A 19,279-nucleotide genomic window follows, 5' to 3' on the forward strand; every position below is an offset into this window, starting at 1 on the left:
AGGGAGCACTCAGGATTGGGTGGAGGGAGCACTCAGGATTGGGTGGAGGGAGCACTCAGGATTGGGTGGAGGGAGTACTCAGGATTGGGTGGAGGGAGCACTCAGGATTGGGTGGAGGGAACACTCAGGATTAGGTGGAGGGAACACTCAGGATTGGGTGGAGGGAACACTCAGGATTGGGTGGAGGGAGCACTCAGGATTGGGTGGAGGGAGCACTCAGGATTGGGTGGAGGGAGCACTCAGGATTGGGTTGAGGGAGCACTCAGGATTGGGTGGAGGGAGCACTCAGGATTGGTGGAGAGAGCACTCAAGCACAACTACCAGGGTCCCCTCTCCACCACTCTGCATGGATGATGGATGTACTTCGGAACCCTGGGTTTTAATGGACACCTCACCCACTGTTCTCCAGTGAGGTCTTCTGCCTGTCTATGCAGAAGATGAGATGGAAAAGGACCGATAGCACGCAGAGTAGAGGGTTGTCTCCCAGCAGGCCAGGGAAGAGGTCCTCTTCCAAAGGGGTAACTGGAGGAGACCTTTCTAGGCCTGTTCCCAACTTTAACTGGGCATGGAGACTCCCTCAGCAAACACTTAATGAGCCCAATTACACTCTGCCATTTTCCCCCACGTCTGCCAGCAGCCACCCTGCATCTCTCTCTCCCAGCCAGGCCCCAGGGGTCCCTGCCCATCTGGGCTTTGGTTTCCTGGTCTTTAAGGAGACAGGACTAGGTTGAACATGATCTCTTGGGACCTTTACAGGCAAAGCTACAGTGGTAAATCAGCAAGAGCAGCTGTGTGTGTGTGTGTGGGGTGTGTGGCCAGGCCAGGCTGCGTGACCCTGCCTTGGCTGCATAAAAGTAGCTACTGGATAGGTGAGTGTCCATCACCTCAGGCTACAGCAGAAAACCCACCCACCACCAGTCCATCAGGTCCTCAGGATGCTCGCTCAGGAGGTTTTACAGGCTCAGAGTGGAAGAGGCAAGTGAACCGGGTGGGTACCCCACCACCACCACCACCACCACCACACACACAGTTAGGATAAGGACCCAAGCAGCCCGTGTTTGTCACTCACATGGCTATGAGCAAAGTGGGAGGAGGCCACCAGACTGGGGATGCAGTTACACAAGGAAGTTTCTGGAAGAGGAGAAGCCTCATAATGTTCCTGTCCCAGTGGAGCCAGATCCCCTTTCAGTGAGCTGGAGGAACTGCCACCAAGCTTTGTGGCCTGTCACCCCAGCCACCTCCTCACTGCCGTCTCCCAGGGTGAACAAAGGAAACAGCTCTTTACTACATGAAAATCAATCATACCTAGCCAAGTCGGCTGGGGACCTGGGGAGCTGATGAAGGCTTCTGTTTAGCTGGTATCTGTTCATAGGGAGCTGAGGGGTGGGGTGGAGAGAGCACTACTGACTGGGTGGAGGGAGCACTACTGACTGGGTGGAGGGAGCACTACTGACTGGGTGGAGGGAGCACTACTGATGGGTGGAGGGAGCACTACTGATGGGTGGAGGGAGCACTACTGATGGGTGGAGGGAGCACTCAGGATTGGGTGGAGGGAGCACTTAGGATTGGGCAGAGAGGGCTTTCTGCTCTCCACCACTCTGGACAGTTGACAAATGCATTTCAGAACCCTGGATCTTAATGGAGTTCTCAGCTCCTGTGGCCCTATGAGGAACGTAGAGGATAGAATGGAAAGGAACCAAGAGCCTGCAGGGTAGGGGGTCATCTCATGACTCAGACCCCACAGGAGTCAGAGGCCCCCATCTAGAGTACTGAGATGGGTGGTCTGATCAACAACAGCCCTGCTGGCGTCCCAGCCCCATACAACAGGATGCTTGGGCCTGGGCCCAGAAAGCAGAAGCCAAGCCTGAGGTTCCACGGGACAAATGCCAGATAGCCATGTCTGTCTCCTATCTCAAGTAGTGACAACAGAAACCTGTTTCCTCCCTGGGGACTTTTGAGTACTTAGGATTGGGAGTGAGCTGGCCAAGAGCTTTGGAAAGTCAAGATTCCATCCAGCTCCAAGGAAGGGTGAGAGGGCAGAGGAGGTGAGGGGGTGTGGTGGTACAGGGCAGGATCACAGCCTCTACTTCTCATGCCCTGCCTTCTCCTCACTCCTTGGTGTCTGGGTGCTCCAGGGGATCTTCCTCCTCTCTGAAAGCCCTAAAGAAAGGGGCTTCCTCTCCTGAGCCTTAAGACTCCTCTGAGAGATCCACAACCCAGTCTTAGGAAGTTAAGGAAGTCCTTCTTACTGTCTAACCCGCATCTCTCCTTGTATGGTCTTCAATAGCAATTCAGAGTAACTACCTTTAATGTGGGGGAAGGGAAGGCTACCCTCAGGACTTCTTTTCCTCGGCTGTCTGGAAAAGTCTAAGAACCCTGCCTTGTGGGAGTGGATGCTCCATGCACTATGCCCTCTCCGAGGCATCTCTGAGCCTGCATCCTATCAGAGCTTGTCTTGTTACCCCTCTCCTAGCCCCACTCCTTAAAGTGCCAAGAAGAGCACCCCAAAACAACCCTCTGTTTACAGCCTCACCAACCAGCACTCCCAAGAGGGTCCTGGGGGTCCAAGGAAGAAGGGCCTGGAGGTTCCAGGGATAGCTTCAGAGAGTATGGGGGTGGATCAAGCTAGGAGGGCACCCTCTTTACTGAAAATGAGGAAGGCCCTGGGATTGGTGGAGGGATTAGGACAAGAAGGCCTTTGATGCCTGGGAAGGTCACGGGTGAGGGCAGGTGGGGGGGTGTTCTTTGCACTCTCAAAAAGACCCAAGATATACCCTCTCTACTATGGAGCCCACCCAGGGGCTCATGAGCTAGCTGGACTTCTATATTCCTGAGAAAAAGGATTGGGACATTTTGCAGACCCTCATTTCCAAAGACCTCCCTGGCCATCAGTTCTCCCAGCAAGTCTTTCCTCCCGTCATTACTTAGGCTGTCTCCTTCCCAGCCTCAACTTCAGGTTAAATCGGATATCCCTAGGTCACAAAGCGGGGCAGGCAAGGACCTCACTGCTGCCCCCCAACCCATCCGAGTCACTCTGCTACTCTTGTACCCCTACCCCCTGCCCTGCATCAGTCAGTCTGCGCTGGGATCCGGGAGTCTGGCGCTCCCGCCTACCTGAACAGGGCCAAGGACGCACCCCACTGAGCGGCACCAGGACGATTTGCGATTGCAGTTGCAGCTGGCCGGTTCCTGTCCCGCGCCTCCTCTGAGCCCGCCCCTGCACGGCCTGCGCCCGCCCCAGTAGCTGCCAGGAGCCTCTCCGGCCCGGCTCTGGAGAACTAGACAGAGAGGGACTCCTTCCTCTGGCTGAAGAGCTAGGCTATTACAGAGGGCCCACCCTCCTCCTGGACCTTTTGTTTTGGGAAGCGGCAGAGACAAGGCACACTCCTAGATGTCAGGAGACATCCACTTTGCCTGGACTGGCTGAGTCCCTGCTTCACAAAGCAGAAAAGATCCCGGTCCAAAGTAACTCAGGAAGTGAGCACCAAACTTCAGACGGGCCTAGGACTGTCCAGAGGTGAGGGGAAGGAGGGAAGACTGTTGGGGAGAAGACAGCCAGAGAGATTTGCAGAGGGGGGAGTTGGTGTCATGACCTGGTAGTAGCCATGCCACTAGGTGTTGGAGAAGCAACCAAGAAAAGCAAAGCCATAGAAGAGGGTCACAGGGCTTTCGCATGCTGCCTTCCTCGTCTTGACCTGAGGTGAACCTTAAGTGAACAGGCCACCTAGAGAGAAAAAGTGCCACGGAACCCTGGGGATGCCTGGCTCACCGGACGGGGCTCTGGACTGTTATCCAGACCCAGGCCTTCTAAGCTACCAACTGACTCCTACCCCAGGGCCTTTGCCCTTGGAGGTCATCAGCCCGGAACATTCCTTTGACCTTCACAGAAGTATCTACTTGTCCCTGGCCTCCTCAGCTCAGACGTCACTTCCCCCCACCCGTTTCCCTGGCTCTTTTCTGTTCTGTCTCAGCCTTCTCCCACATCTCCCAGCTCCTCTGCTCGAACACTTACCTGTCTCCCCCACGGAGTCAGGGCCTGTATTTGCCAGGTATCCGAGATACCCACACAAGGCTCAGTGAATACTTAGGAGATTCTCCACCAAGAGCTGCGGGAGGACGAACCCACGTCCATTCTGAAGCTCATACTCCTTAGACAGGCTGATGGTACAGTACGTGGATTACATCTCAATAGGGCGGTTGGCAGTCCTTTAAAAAGTAAATCTGGGCAAGAGGCGGCAGCCACGATCCACGCTAGATACACAACACCCCAGAGGACACACATCCTCCCTCCAGACTCAGGCACACTGCTGTCCGGCAGTCCACACCCCGCGTCTGTCAGTGGCGAATGCAGTTGCTCAGACTTGGAAGGGACCTCAGAGGTCACCCTATCCCTTTCACACTATCTTTGACCAGCTACCTTCCCTCCATCCTAAACTTTAACATGCCTGTGGCAGAGACCCCAAGACTCCATAGAATGCCCCCATCCCACGGCTGGCTAGCTCATCTCTGGGGGAGACAGTCTTTTTCCTGTGAAGTTCATATATGGGTCCTCTCTCTGTACCACTTGACATGGAACAAGACATTGCTTTACATAGAGATTCGGTTATAAGTTCTTCCAAAGAGAACTCTTATCCAGGCTTGAAAGCTTCCCTTAATGTGGTCCTCCTCCTCCCTCCTCCTCCTCTCTTTCTCTCCCTCCTCCTCTCTTCCTCTCCCTCCTCCTCCTCTCCCTCTTCCTCTCCCTCTTCCTCTCCCTCCTCCTCTCCCTCCTCCTCTCTTCCTCTCCCTCCTCTTCTCCCTCCTTCTTTCCCTCCTCTTCCTTCTCTTCCTCCTCTCCCTCCTCTCTCTCCTCCTCTTCCTCCAGGAGTCCCTCCACCCTTGCCAGAGCCCACTGAACCTATCACACTTTATCCTTGGCTTCTGAAACCCGGCTCTGCCTCTCCATTACTCTGAGCCTCTCTTTCCAAGCAAGGTAGTTCTGAAACCTTATGTCCTGCCTAGTATTTGACCCCGCATCCCAGTCCCATCTCCTTGCACTGATTTGGGCTTTTCCCTTTTAGAAGAGAATACGGAACATACCCGCCTGCCTCAACCCTGTACCCTATTAATGATACCATCCACCCCTTAACTCTCCCGCCATCTAGAAAGAGCTGAGGGCCTGTGAAATCCCTGGGCCTGCTTCCATGGGATGTAGCTGTGGGTTAGTTCAGCCCCCACGTCTCATCCGCAGGAAGTGACTCCCTCTTCTTTATTTCTGATGCGCTTGGAATCCAACCCATAGCCCCGTGCATGCTTGGCAAGTACTGTACTACCGAACCGTGGCACAGTTCTTGTGAACTTTCTGGATAGATGAACAGCAGACCACATGTCTATGCTGCTGCCCTCCCATCTGCTGAATCTGCAACATCACTCAGCAGGGTCACAGGTGCTGGCTCTGGGCCATCACAAGGATGTGGCCTCACCTAGATACTCAGGGGTAAAACATCCCTCAAAGCAACCTTGCACACAGACAAAACTTTGCCCTCTGTGGCTGGCCTTGTCTTCCAGAATCTTCCCACAGCTTTAAGCAACACATTGACTCTGATGATTTCCAAAAGATCGGCGAAACTCTCATACTGCCCATGTGGAAGGATGGGGCTCTGAGAGGTTAACTCACCTGTCCCACCTCACACAGCAAAAGAGAAGTGGAGCTCGGATCTGAACCCATCTGGCTGGCTCCAGAGTCGAGGCTGTTTTTTTTCCTACTATGCCAAGGTGCTTCTAAGAGCCTATTCCAACCTGCTGGGTGACTTTTGCCTTATAAAGTGTGAGGGGATCAGGCATCATGGTGAAATGTCTGAGAGCCCTCACTCCAGAGGCTGGGGAAGGAGGACCAGTCTGAGGCCAGCCTAGGTTTTCGTCCAGCCTGGACTACATGGTGACATCCTGTCTTAAATAGTAAAAGCAAAACCAAACAAAAAGGGTGGGGTAAGGAGGAAAGAGAAAGCATCGTTTTTGTGTGACTGTGGTACCCTGGTACTCATCCTCCCCTGCCCCGTCTTCCATTTGCCTGGTGAGGGATCCGGTCCCCTAGCTCTTATTCCTCTCCAGCCAGAAAAAATGACCCATGATCTAAATAAAGCCACCAAGTCTCCAGTTTGCCCATCTTGGAACACACTCCTGCCAGTGTCATCCTGTTGCCTCCTCTTCCTCTCTGTGCGGAAGCCCCCAGGCACTGCACATGTCGCTAGATGAGTAACAAAAACGAAGCAGTGAGTTTGACAAAAGCAGACCAGACAAAGGCTCTCTCTGACTGTATAAGCTTGGGCAGGTTATCTCCCCTCTCTAAGCTTGTAAATCAAGGCAATGAACAAACACCAGTGTTAGGTGTTGTGACATCATCTTCGCAGAGTCCCAGACAAAACAGGTGCCTGGCTAACAGCATGGGCGCCATTCATTAGGCTCACCTGGTATCTGCCCTGAAGCTGAAGATGCTGAGGCTGGAGGGGCTGATTCTACGACCCAACTTGGATCCTACACAACAAGGGAGCTGGAGAGCCTAGCTTTACGCCTGTCCCTTTGCCCCTCACCAGGGACCTTCCCTGAGAGCTCAATACATGTAATTTCTTGCTTTCCTTCCTTTTGAGTCAGGGTCTTGTGCAGCCCAGCCTGACCCTAAAACTCACTTTATAGCAAGAAGATAACCTTGAATTTCTTTCTTTTTTTTTTTTTTATTCTTTTTGTCGGAGCTGGGGACCGAACCCAGGGCCTTGCACTTGTTAGGCAAGTGCTCTACCACTGAGCTAAATCCCCAACCCTGACCTTGAATTTCTTTTTTTTTTTTTTTTTTTTTGGGTTCTTTTTTTCGGGACCTTGAATTTCTGATCCTCCTGCCTCCACATCCCTAGTGCTGGGAGTACAGCATGCCACACCCAGTTTTATTCCTCTTGGAGATGAAACCCAGAGCTTCTGTACACTTGGCAGACACTCTACCAGGTCAACTCCATCTCTGGCCCCTTGACAAATGTAATTTCGGTTATAAATATCTACCACTTTTTTCCTAATAGTTATCCAGTATAATAGCAGTGAGAACTTGTGGGAGCAAGGCCCCTGTGCCATAGGGATCAGGCCGGGAACCTCCTTCCTACCCAGCTGTTCCTCCATCTTACCTATTACCTACATAGGGGCCAACTGTACGGCCTTCGTTCTGGGTCCATGGGTCCCAGAAGTTTAAAAGGGAACCCCAATCTTGAGTCAGCATCCCACCCTATCCATCCTGGGTTCCTTATGCTCCTACGGTAGGGACAGAGTCACGGCCCCTCCTCCACCCACCTCCTCCTAAAATAGCACTGAGCCACCATGTGTCCAGGGCGGCTCCCCACCAGCCGCAAATCCCCCTGAAATCAAATCTCCATCCTGCCCCGAAGCAGGGTGGCACCACCTCCTGCCATTGCTGGGCTCAGTGCTGGCCGGGCTCCCCCCATGGAAACCCGGACAGTTGTCCTTCACAGTGACCGGGACAACCATAAATCCCTAAATAATGAGACAGGCGCTGGGAACACAGAGTGAGACAGGGTGCTAATTGGGTGGCTTCTGAGCAGGAACGCCATGGGGACAACAGCTGGCCTCAGTTTCCCAACCAGGACATTGAGACGGGGTTGTAGAATGGCCTCTGAGGCCCTGGTGGGGTTGTTTCTAGGCTCTCCCACCAGCCTCCAGGCCAAGTGAGCCATCAGTACTGATCTGGAATATTCTATATAGCTCAGTAGAGGCGAGAAGCCCAGCCCCCACCCCATCTCATCCAGGTCTCAAAGCGGGAAACCTGACTCATTTCTAGCAGTGTCTGGTAGTTGTGTCTTGCAGCTAAAGAACAAGCAGATCCTTCCCAACATGCAGCGGGGCAAGGAGGCAGAGAGCCCAGCACAGACACTGAACTCTCTCCTCCTGTGAGGTCCCTAATGGATTCTTGGATGAACCCGGGGAGGCCCTTGGTGTGCAGCAATCAGGCAGAGATTATCACATTATATGTTCAAAGGCTTTGCCCACGGAGGAGCACAGCAGCTGACACCCTGACTCCCCAACTCTACCAACCCCCTCTCCTGGTCCTTGGCCACAGGATCTACATATACACTTCAGCAGGGATAGAGGCAGGGGGATGGATAGGATGATCTCTCTAGGACTAAGCACTTTGGAGTTGGTGAGATGGGGGGAGGGGCCCTCGTGTGTCTCTGGGTGTAATTTGAGGGGTTCCGATGAGGACAGGTGTGACTGAATCAGGCGGAAAATGTCTGTGTTACAACTCGGTCACTTATTAGCTGTAAGGTTGAAACATCTCCCTTCTCTGCAATGAGAATCACAACAACCAAGCACCCTCCAAACTGTAAAGTCCCGTCCGTGAGAAGGATGAAAACATTAGTTACAGCAGACCAGGGTTAGACCTCAGAAAAAACTTCCTCGCAGCTGTGCTTTAGAAACCAAACGCTCAAAAGTAGTAGGAAAACAAACAAACTTGGGTAGAATGAAAAAAACAAACAAAACAAAACAAAAACAAAAACAAAAAACCTTCAATGTACTCTCTCCCAAGCTATGGGTGTCCATTCCCTCCCATCCCCCACTTGTCATCATCTTGCACCCCAAAGATGCCAGCCCTAACCCCAATCTTTCCCAGACCAGAGCCGTTCCTCCTTGCACAGTTAATATTAAAGCAATGGAAATGATTTTGGTTTCCTCACTCACCTTTGCAGACTCTGGGTTATGTAGAGGCTAAAGCTAGCGAGAAGGAGGCTGGGGAGTTTGGGTAACTAACAGCGGGGGGGTAGCCCCTTCCCAGTATGAACAGCACCCACGGCAGTCTAGAAAGCAGTCAGCTCATGGGAGGACTTCATGGGAATTACTGCCTGGAAGGGAATGTGAAGACCAAGAGTTGGGGTCCCCCTGGGACAACCTTGGCTCCCTTCCTCCTTACTTCAAGAGAGCCATTCAGAAGATGCCCATGGGAGCCCTGACCATAAGCCAGGGCCAACGCTACGGAAATTAAGGTCCTGTGGCTCCTGACCCCACCCTTCATTTCCTGAACCTTTTATTTAATGAGTTAGTCCAACAGGATCCTCCCACCCAGTTTAGCCCAGGAACCCGCAGTTGGTCCTTGGTATGAGACACAACCTAACCTGTCCAGATTCGATAGAAGAGGGGGAACTGAGGGTGACCCTGGGGATTGGAGGAAGCCTGCTCTCCAAGCCTACTGGCCAAAGGAGCCAGGAGTATGGGGTAGCCAGAGCAACTATCTTGTCATCCAGGGAATAGCTGACCACATCCAGGCACCCTCCTCTGGCATAGACCACTGAGTCCTCTCTCTCTCTCTCTCTCTCTCTCTCTCTCTCTCTCACACACACACACACACACACACACACACACACACACACACACACACACTTGAACTCTTGAACTGCCTCTGCTTGGAATTGAAAGTGTACACCAGTTCTGAGAAACATCCTGCTGATACAGAATGCATCAGTATATCCTGTCCCCTGTCCCCTCTGTTCAGTCCCCAGAAGCTTCCCCTAGGTGTGCTATTCAAAGGCCTCAGCTATAGATTGTGAGGGCCCAGGACAGTCTGGCTGTGAAGTGATGGTTCACTTCTTTTTTTTTTTTTTTTTTTTTTGGTTCTTTTTTTCGGAGCTGGGGACCGAACCCAGGGCCTTGCGCTTCCTAGGTAAGCGCTCTACCACTGAGCTAAATCCCCAGCCCCGTGATGGTTCACTTCTACGCTTGGTCAAATGCACCTCATGATCCCAGAGACAACTGAGAGGTAATATAAGTCCCAGCCCAGCCAGCTCTGACGGGCAAGCGGGACAGGCCCACTGGTGAGGTCCCTGACTCTGCTTACTTACCTGAACCAAAACCAGAACCAACAACAACTTTGAAAACTTCTACTGTTCAAGCCCCTTAGTGGGCTGATGGGCTTGGCTGGTGCTGTGGCCTGAGGAATTTGAACTTCTACCCAAGTGATTCTGAAGTGTAGTTAAGGGCTAGAATCTTGCGTCCAGCAGCAACGCCCTGGGTTCGGTCCCCAGCTCCGGAAAAAAAGAAAAAAAAGAAAAAAGAGGTTTTGTTTGTTTGTTTTAAGGTTTCTTTGTAGGTGGTTTGAATAAGAATGACCCCCATAGGCACATAGCTGTTGAATACTTAGTCACCTGGGAGTGGCATGATTTGATAGGATGAGAAGGATTAGGGGGTGTGGCCTCTTTCTTTCTCTGCCTGTGGATCTAGGCATGTAGGACGGAACTCTCAGCTACTTCCCCAGCACTATGCCCGATCCACGTGTCTGCTGCCAAGCTCCTCACCATGCGATAAGCCCCTGAAACTGTAAACAAGCCCCAGTGAAGTTCTTTACAACAGTTGCTATCGTCATGGTGTCTCTTCACAGCACTAGAACAATGACTAAGACAACTTAGCTTTTTATTTATGAGCATGCATGTATGCCTGTGTGAGTTTGTGTTTGCCCCTGGAGGAAGTCAGAGGGTGTTGGATCCCCTGGAACTGGAGTTACAGGCAGTTGTGAGTCACCTGATGTGGGTGCTGGGAACTGAACTCAGGTCCTCTGGAAGGGCAGCCAGTGCTCTTAATCACTGGCCATCTTTCCAGCCCTCTCCTCTCTCTATTTGAGACAGGGTGCCTGGTGGCCAAGTTAACTTTGAACTCACTACATAATCAAGGATGACTGTGCATTTCTGATTCACACTTCACACCCCCAAGTACATGCCCCAGTGCTCTATTTTGGCCTTGGCTTGGTTTGTTTTGGGGACAGGGTCTGAACATGTAGCTCAGGGTCTCCAACTCAAGCCTACCTCAGCCTCCTGAGTCCTGGGATTACAGTCCTGTGCCACCAGACCTATCTGTGACTTCTTTTTCATCTGTACCCAGGTGGCTCTGAGGAACAGCTGGACGTAGAGATGCTGGCAGGAAAAGCTTGGCTCTTGGAGTCCTCATCCAGTGACACTGCTTGTTGTTTCCTGTGCTAACCCCCCACCCCCTTCTTCCGAAGCTCACACCTTCCTATCCCTACCTGGCTGCCATCTCAGCCTGGGCAGACCTGCTCACCACACTTCTAGGCTGGCCTTCATCTGCAGACCTGGGCTATGGCCCTTGTGCCATGTTTTGTATTCCAATGGACATTTGACTCTAGGGAATGCCCCCAGCTGGTCACCCCTCAGGGTATAACTCAACCTTGTTGAAGAATGTAGATCCAGTTCAGCCTCTACTGAACACAGCTGGGCCCCAGGCAGCAGGGCAGTGACAAGATTCCTCCAGATTCCTGCTCTGTCCTAACTTAGGCCCCTACTGCTCCTAAGAAGGGTGAATTCTCTCTTTCTATTGTCTCTCTGCATGGGAACAATGTGTAGTTATATTCCCCCAGGTACACACAGTCTGGGAAGCATCCTCCCTCTGGAGGACCCACACACCCACTGAGGCACCTGGCCTAAGGAATGCCCACTTTGCCTTCTGGAGACAGGAGTATATAGTCATAGAACATGGGTTCAGATCTTGCCTCTGAGCCTCAGTTTCCCCCGTATAATATAAGGACAAATACTAATGGTACTCACGTATAGTGGGTATTTATAGGAATCAAATGAGTCAATATCTATAAAGTGCTCAGCAAACAAACACATATTATGTTATGCGTCAGGGTTAAATAATACTTAACGATCCATCAGTCAGTCAATCAACAAACAGTGCTGACTTTGTGCCGGTCAGGGAAGTTAGGCTACGGTTCCCAACTTACAGGTGAGGAAGTGACTTAGCTCACACAACACTCAAACCTCAGGTGTGTCACCTCAAAGTTTCTCCCCTTCAGTATTCTCAGGCCACTTCCTCACTCCTCTGGCGCCTGGCCTGGTCCAGGTGGGCACCGTGCCCCACACCAACAGAGGCCCCTTTATACCCTTGCCCAGGGTCACACCCTGAGCTCCCAGCCACAGCAAGACAAGCACTCTGTGTCTGAGTCTGTTTCAGGGCCAGGTCTGTGGTCAGTGCTAGCTCCAGACATGTGACTCTGGATGGGTGGGGCCATGCATCCCCTCCCCAGCTAGCATTCAGGTTCCTACCTTACACAAACCCTGGGGCTGAACTCTAGTTTCTAAGTTGTTTTTAATATCAGGAGGAAGGGAGATGTGGAAGACGGCGATAGGGTTCCAAGGGGTAGAATGGGTTCCTCCTTTTCCGTCTTGCTAAATCTCCCATCCTCATACTCTTCCTCTTGCATGGGGAATGATGGCCACCTCATCTGATGGTTCCATCTCTCCCTCTCACCTCTTCCTCCAAAATATTCTCTGCACACAGAGAGAAGCTATGGGGTAGATCTTAGCACAGGCAACGTCCTTGGTTCTACCCTCAGCACCGATAAATACATACACACATACATACATACATAAATACATAAATACATACATAGCTAACTCTGAGCATGTCATCAGTCTATTTAAAAGCACCCAGGAGGCCAGTGAGGTAACTCAGGATAAAGGCTCTTTCTACCATACCTGACGACCTGAATTTGATCCCTGGAATCCATATGATGTAAACAGAGTACCGACTCCCATGGGTCTTCAGACCTCCACATACATGTGCAGCCACAGGCATGTGCTTGTGCATTAAATACATATGTACGTACGTACATACATACATACATACATAATACATACATACATACATAATACATAAATACATATTTTTAAAAGGTAAAACCCTTAGGAGGCCAAGGTAGTTGGGTTGTGTGCGTTCAAGCCCAGATGGGCTATTCGTGATACCAGGTTAGACTAAGGTAAAAAGGACCCTGTCACAGACTAAAGTTCTCAAGTTCCCTTCCTTTTGGGGAAAATCCTCACCACAGCTGGAAGGTATAACATGATACCAGCCAGTCCTGTCTTTCAATATCACAACATTGTCATTTACAAAGGTCACGATAAAGAAACTTGCAAATGAATTACAAAAGGAGGAGGAAGACGAGGAGGACGAGGAGGACAAGGAGGAGGAAGAAAGAAGGAAACATGGAAGCAAGTAACTGAGCTGGAAAGGTGGTCAGCAGTTAAGAGCAAGTGTTGTTTGGTTTCTAGCACCCAGGTCAAGTAGTTCACAGCCACCTGTAACTCCAGCTCCAGTGGAAGCGACGTCCTCTTCCGGCCTCTCCAGGCATCTCCACACACATGTCAAAAACTCACATAGACACAACACACACACACACACACACACACACACACACACACACACAATAACCCTCAAGCCAGGCGGTGGTGCTGCACACCTTTAATCCCAGCACTTTCGAGGCAAGGCAGAAGGCAGATCCCTGGGTTCAAGGCCAGCCTGGTGTACATAGTCAATTTCCGGACAGCCAGGGCTACACAGACAAACTCTGTCTCAGAAAACAAAAACAAAAACCTGCAAACAAAACAAAATAAAGCAAACAAACCCCAAAAGGAAAAAAAAACAACGAGAAACCCTGTTCTTCCCTAATCTCATATAAGTTTAGAGTTTTGTGCTGGGCCACATGCACAGTACTTTCATGTGGCCTCCAAACTCTGGGTTGGATGGCTGGGCCCTTCTTGTCCTCTTTCAAACCTTTCTTCCTTCTCCCAGCACCCTTCCCATCCTGCCCTCCCACAGATTAACTGAGATATAAATATTACTTCCCTACTAAAAATATTCCTGGTAGAAGTGACATTGTGATTACCAGACACCGGCAAGGAGAAAAGCCATTCTTGACTGAACCCGACAGGACAATGAGATCTTGACCACAGGTCTCGTTTTTTACTCTCCCCAACCGGACGAAGTCACCTGGTGATGCTCACGCTCACATTGGTGGAGCCTGGTGCCCAGAGCCTGCGGCCCCCAGACTGACGGACGGATCAAATCCCAGTGGCAACAGGCACGAGGAATCAATGCTGATAAAGAGTTTTGGTTGAAATTAAAACGGAATGAAATCGTGGACATTTGTCCCACTGTACCATAGGGAGGAACACTGAATATTAAAAAAAAAAAAAAGAAAAGAAAAGAAAAGGAAAAGAAATAAAAAACCTCATCAAGGGAATTAAGTCGAATTAAGTTGGGTGAATAGAATTCAAAGTGGAAAACGTCTCCCTGAAAATGCACAGTGCTGCCATGTTTTGATTTAAAATGTTTGTATTCAAACATCCTGAGGGTTAAAATATCCAGGTCAAAATAGTCAGTGCTCACCCAATCTATTTCTGTACAGCTCTCACTTCCGTGTGACAGATGCTCTAACCACACACCAGGGTCTTTCTGTCCCTGGAGCCCATTAAGCGTCCCCTTCCCAGACCTGGGCTTTCTATGCTGAATACTCACTAGCTCTGAGGCCCTCCCTCTTGCTCTGGGTATCTTTTCCATGAGAAACTTCTTGCCCTTTCTAAAATAGGTTTTCTGTCTTGTCTCCTCTTTTTTTTTTTCTTTCTTTTTGAAGATCTATTTATTTATGTGAGTACATTGTTGCTCCTTTTAGATACACCAGACGAAGGCATTGGATCCCATTACATGGTTTTAAACCACCATGTGGTTGCTGGGAATTGAATTTGGGGCCTCAGGAAGAGCAGTCAGTGTTCTTAACCACTGAGCCATCTCTCCAGCCCGGTCTTGTCTCCTTTAAAAAAAAAAATTATGCACAAGTGTGTGTATAGGCGTGCTCGAGTGCATGTGTGTGTGCTCACTCCTGTGGAGGCCAAAGGCCAACTTACAAGGGTTCAGTTCTCTCTTTCTACCATGTGGGTTCTAGGAACAGGTCTCAGGCTGTCAGGCTTAGTGGAAAGCACTTTTCCCTGCTGAGCTGCTGAGCTGTCTCTCTGACATTCTCTCTTCCTCTCTCTCTCTCTCTCTCTCTCTCTCTCTCTCTCTCTCTCTCTCTCTGTGTGTGTGTGTGTGTATGTGTGTGTGTGTGTGTGTGTGTGTGTGTGTAAAAACAAGTAGCAGAAGGTGGACTCGAACTTTTGCTCCTCCTGCTTCCACCTCCTCATTGTCAGGATTATAGGTGCACCCAGTTTATCGGGTGCTAAGGATTGAACTCAGGCCAACCCAGCTACATCCTTAGCTGCCTCCTCTGTCTCCTCTCACTCGCTTCTCGTTATGCTTTTCGGTTCTCCCTTGAATTCCCAAGGCCGAGCCCAGGGTAAGCACACAAAAAATGTTTGTTGAGTGAGTCAGTGTCCGTGTGGCAAGAAATGGGGACGTGGGATGGGGACTCCCAAGGGCTCTGGGAGAAGAGAGGGACAGGGCGTAGTCACATCCCCTGTACACCTTTGGGGATGTTCCCAGGGGAGTTCAAATGAAGCCTGAGTCTGAGGGAGAAAAGACACACCAGGGTGGCTTTATTCCCTGCCCCCACCCAGGCCCATCTTCCCAAGGATCGCACGCACATGCCAACAGCTGCCCCAATCTGGACTGTCTCTTCATTCCTGGCTCCTACATTTGGCCGCTGGCAAGGCTGTCCAGGAAAACCTTGTGAGTGCTTCTCCGGCTTCTCCACCCCTAACACACACCTCAACTTGAAGATCCTGAGTGCCCTTACCCTTAAGCAAGGGCTAGTCAAGTTCCCAATTAGCACTCCTCCGGTTAAAGGCTTTTTCTAAAAGCTCTGAGTCCCTTTCCCCCCACAGGAAGTTGCTAACTAGGGCATCATATCTCAGAATCAGGTCACAGGAATACTACCTACCCTCCGATCCCAGAAGGAGACACAGGTCCAGGAAGAGGAGTCCGAGGTGGAAGGTCCTCCAGGAGGTGGGTCAAAGATGACAGTGGAAAAACTAGAGGCCGCCAGGCAGTAATGGCCCACACCGTTAGTCCAGCACAGGAGTAGGGTGGGGGCAGGGGCAGGGCAGACAATGGACTGACAGACAGATGGACGGACAGATGGATGGATGGATGGATGGATGGATGGATGGATGGATGGATGGATCTCTATGAGTTTGAGGACAGCCTCATCCAATTCCAGGACAGCTAATGTTACATAGAGAAACCCTATCTCAGAAAAACAAACGAACAAACAAAAAAACCAAAACCAAAAAGAACTAACCAAAACAAAACAACAAAAAGAGAATACCAGAGGCCATTGCCACCTGGGTTTTGTTTTGTTTTGTTCTGTTTTGTCCAAGGAGACCTGAGTTCAAGGCTGTACTGATGGAAGACTGTCCTTGGGCAAGTGGCTTTGATCTCCACTTGCCTATCTCCTACACAAAGGTCTTTTACTTCTGTGGTGCTCACAGGGCAGGACCAGACAACTCTAGAGTGAGTCAAGTTCTGTACAAAATAAGCACCTTGAAGACACCAGGGTCCCAGAGAGATTGGTCCGGTGGCACTCCTAGAAGGGACCACCTCCTGTCCGTTTGATGGTACTTAGGATCACCATGGAAACAAGGCATATTCATGAGGGCTTATCTAGATCAGGCTGAGATAGGAAGAGCCACCCTAAATGTGGGCAGCACCATTCCATGGGCGAAGGTTCCTGACCAAAGAAGGAACCCAATGCAGGGCATGGTGGCGCATGCCTTTAATCCCAGCAATTCGGAAGCAGAGGTAGGCAGATCTCTGTGAGTTCAAGGCTAGCCTCCTTTACAGAGCCAGTCCAGGACAGCCAGGGTTCTGTTCCATGGATCAACCTTGTTTCAGGGGGAGAAAGAAAGAAAGAAAGGAAGAAAGAGAGAGAGAGAGAGAGAGAGAGAGAGAGAGAGAGAGAGAGCGCCAGTTGGAAGGTGAGCAGACTCCTCCTGAATTCTGAAATTTATGCCCCTTACGTTCATTTTGGGGCTCCATAGAAAACACAAAGGTTCTGGCTTCTCACATCTTCTCCTGCCCCCTACCCTCTTCTAGAACTCTCAAAGCAGGCCAGAACTGGTGTTAATGTAGGAATCAGCAAGTCAAGGCCAGGAAAGTGGGGAGAAGAGGGGCTGGGCACCAGAGGGTAATACAGGAAGTAGGGCAGCCGGGATTTGGCCAGGCCTCTCCATGGGCATCTGGAGTTGGGGAGGGTCTATGGATATGGGTCTCACCACACCCAAGAAAACCTTAGGCAAATAAACAAGCAGCCAACACAGCAAGGCCTGTGCGGGAGCCGAGGCCATGGCGCGGCCAGCGGCAGGGAGCAGAGAGGCCAGGGAACTGTTTAAAGAGGCCCCGTGGCCACGGTGGCGGAAAGACTGGGGCAGGGTGGGGGCACAGTGGTGGTTTGGAGCAGGAAGCTGGACCTGGGTTGGTTAGGTTGAACTTGGCTGCTTCGAAGTAAAAAGAAAGGTGTTGATTCAGCTCTGCTCTTGTCCACGCTTCTTCTGAGGGAGGGCGTAAGTATTTGCCTCCTATTTAAGGTCAAACTGGTCAACAAGTCAGACAAGGGGCTACCCCTCCATCACTCTGAACCCCGGGTTCTGCTTCCAGGCCTACGATTCTGGTCTCTGTCATTGAAGAATTTTCCACCTCCAGAGCCAGAGTTCTCAAAAGAGGGGCAGGAACAGAGACACCAACATTGACCTACTGTCTGTAGGTCCTGATACCTCTTATCTGCTTGGAGGAGGTGAGGGGCCCAGAAGTGACAGGACACTTTGCCACTTTCTATGACCCTGAGACATTCATCCACTCTGTTCCTCTGAGTTTCCTCAAGAGAGTACAATCCAGAGACACAGATCAACACACCTCGGCTGAGAGTTAGAGACATGAACACCTTGGGGTGTTGGCTCACATCTGTCATCCCAGGACTTAGGAGGCTAAGTCAAGAATACTGCTGTGAGGGCTGGAGAGATGGCTCAGTGGTTAAGAGCACTGACTGCTCTTCCAGAGGTCCTGAGTTCAATTCCCAGCAACCACATGGTGGCTCACAACCATCTGTAATGAGATCTGATGCCCTCTTCTGGTGTGCCTGAAGACAGAGACAGTGTACTCACATGAAATAAATAAATCTTAAGAAGAAGAAGAAGAAGGAGGAGGAGGAGGAGGAGGAGGAGGAGAAGAAGAAGGAGGAGGAGAAGAAGAAGAAGAAGAAGAGGGAGAAGAAGAAGAAGAGGAAGAAGAAGAAGAAGAAGAAGAAGAAGAAGAAGAAGAAGAAGAAGAAGAAGAAGAAGAAGAAGAAGAAGAAGAAGAAGAAGAAGAAGAAGAAGAAGAAGAAGAAGAAGTCGACGACGACAACTGCCTGGACTATATATACAGTGAGTTCCAAGCCAGCCTGGGTCATATGTATGTGTATGTGTATGTGTATGTGCATGTGCATGTGCATGTGCATGTGCATGTGTATGTGTATGTATGTGCATGTGTAGTGAGTATAGACATAGAAAGATGACAAACACATTCATAGCCTAAGGCAGAAGGAGGCCCCAAGAACCACACAGACAGGTAACCTAGACATTCAGGGCCCCTAGACACTCCTGAGAAAACCTAGAACTGAGGTGCTAATCACCAAGTCCCTTGGGCTTGGGGGAGTTCCAGGAAGGTGTTACTACTGCCTCCTGTCCCCAACACTGAGGCAATGGAAGTGCCTGGTCCTTGGGTACCATAGTCAAGTAAGTCAGCCACTGGCCACTGGAACTGATGGGTCCCCCAAGGTCAATGAAAGGCTCTGAAGAGGGCAGGGAGGCTATGAGTGTGGGAGGGGCCCAGGATGCACACTGTAGGGCATTAGGTTGGGTGTGCCAGGGTAGGCACATGAGACTTGGTGCCCAGGGATGATGGTTTGTGAGCCAGGTGGCATGTTGGGTGACTGTAAGTACATGCATGTCAGTGGGTATGTCCATTTCCAAAAACAAAAACAAAAAAGCAAGCAAACAAACAAAGAACCTTGCAGTGTTAAAGAGGCCAAGGTGACAGATAGGTTGGTCCCCCTAGGACTGCTCTCCCAAAGGTCCTGAGTTCAATACCCAGCAACCACATGGTGGCTCGAAACCATCTGTAATAGGATCTGATGCCCTCTTCTGGTGTGTCTGAAGACAGTGACAGTGCACTCACAGACATATATAAATCTTAAAAAAAAAAAAAAGAATCCTGAGTGAACAGCTGATCACAAACAAAAGAGGTGGCGCAGGGTGCCCAGGTACCACGGGGCACTCCACTGCCGTTCATTCTCATCAGGAATAATCCCAGCCATCAGCTGGCCCCCAACCTCATGAAGAACCAGCTCTCCCTAGCTGTGAATATGAAAAGGCATGGTGGGATGGGGTGAGAGGGATAGGAAGCATATTGAATATTCAGCCTGGCCTTCCCCTGATCTAGCTTTCATCCCTCTTGCTGCTGCACGCAAGCTGTCTTCGTTCTTGCTCCTTGG

General features: G+C 50.7%; 1 protein-coding gene across 9 annotated transcripts in view; it reads right to left on the bottom strand.

Annotated features, from left to right (window-relative positions):
- The window catches only part of Zfp385c (zinc finger protein 385C), a 56,126-nt gene that overhangs the window by 33,393 nt on the left and 3,454 nt on the right, over positions 1-19,279 (bottom strand). For 3 of the 9 annotated variants that reach the window (XM_039087740.2, XM_039087739.2, XM_039087736.2), the window contains exons 2-3: positions 10,173-10,342; positions 9,870-10,052 (exon numbers count right to left, since the gene is read on the bottom strand). The exons of 3 other annotated variants lie outside the window; for them this stretch is intronic. The gene's annotated coding sequence lies outside the window, so the exon portion shown is untranslated. Of the gene's footprint in view, positions 1-3,114; positions 4,636-9,869; positions 10,053-10,172; positions 12,573-19,279 lie in introns of those variants that run through there. 3 more of the 9 variants (XM_039087737.2, XM_063270149.1, XM_006247466.5) reach the window with 3 other exon arrangements.

The sequence above is a fragment of the Rattus norvegicus genome, chromosome 10 (genome assembly GCF_036323735.1).
Source record: "Rattus norvegicus strain BN/NHsdMcwi chromosome 10, GRCr8, whole genome shotgun sequence".
In the NCBI taxonomy this organism is placed as follows: Eukaryota; Metazoa; Chordata; class Mammalia; order Rodentia; family Muridae; genus Rattus; species Rattus norvegicus.